Source organism: Myotis brandtii, unplaced genomic scaffold (genome assembly GCF_000412655.1).
Source record: "Myotis brandtii unplaced genomic scaffold, ASM41265v1 scaffold633, whole genome shotgun sequence".
NCBI classification, from domain to species: domain Eukaryota; kingdom Metazoa; phylum Chordata; class Mammalia; order Chiroptera; family Vespertilionidae; genus Myotis; species Myotis brandtii.
In genome coordinates, this window is record NW_005370423.1 from 340483 (window position 1) to 341118 (window position 636).

Here is a 636-nt window from a genome sequence, read left to right on the forward strand (position 1 = left end):
GCGGCCATGCGCCCTCGGCCGTGAAGGTGGGCGCCGGGGTGCTAGGAGTGCAGCTGCGGTTTAGGATTTACCCTCCCATAAATCTCCAAGCCTTGCCTCCCATCCCCACCCGAGACGGCGGGGAAATCCACGCAAAAAAGAACACAGGTTGGCACCGGGACCGGGGAGCAGGGGAGGAGCGGGGAAGGGAAGGGTGTCTACGTACAGAAAATTCCAGCCTACGAACTTCTTGGAAGTGCTCTCGAAAGTTCCTGGAGCCTCACCGCCCGGCTCCTCCCCATTCCCACGCCCATTTAGGGCGCCGGCAGGCTCCCCTTTCACGTCGTCGCTCCCCAGGACCCCACGAGCGTCCACCCTGCAGTCCTCCCCCCCCCCCCCCCAGACCTGCCCGCCATTTCTAATAAGTAATTCGCCCCCGGACCCTTAAGGAGGCTAATCTCAGGGTTTGGTCCTCTTGGGTGGGGGGCAGCCTCGCCCCCAAGGGTACTGAGGTGGCCTTGGAAGGCACAATGCACCCCCCTCACCCTCTTCTAGCGCCCTCCCCAGGCTGCTGAGAGTGGCCAGGCGTCAGGGGTGCGTGCGCCAAAGGGGGCTCCGGCCCTCCAAGGCCCCGGCGCTTGCCCGGGACCCAGGTCT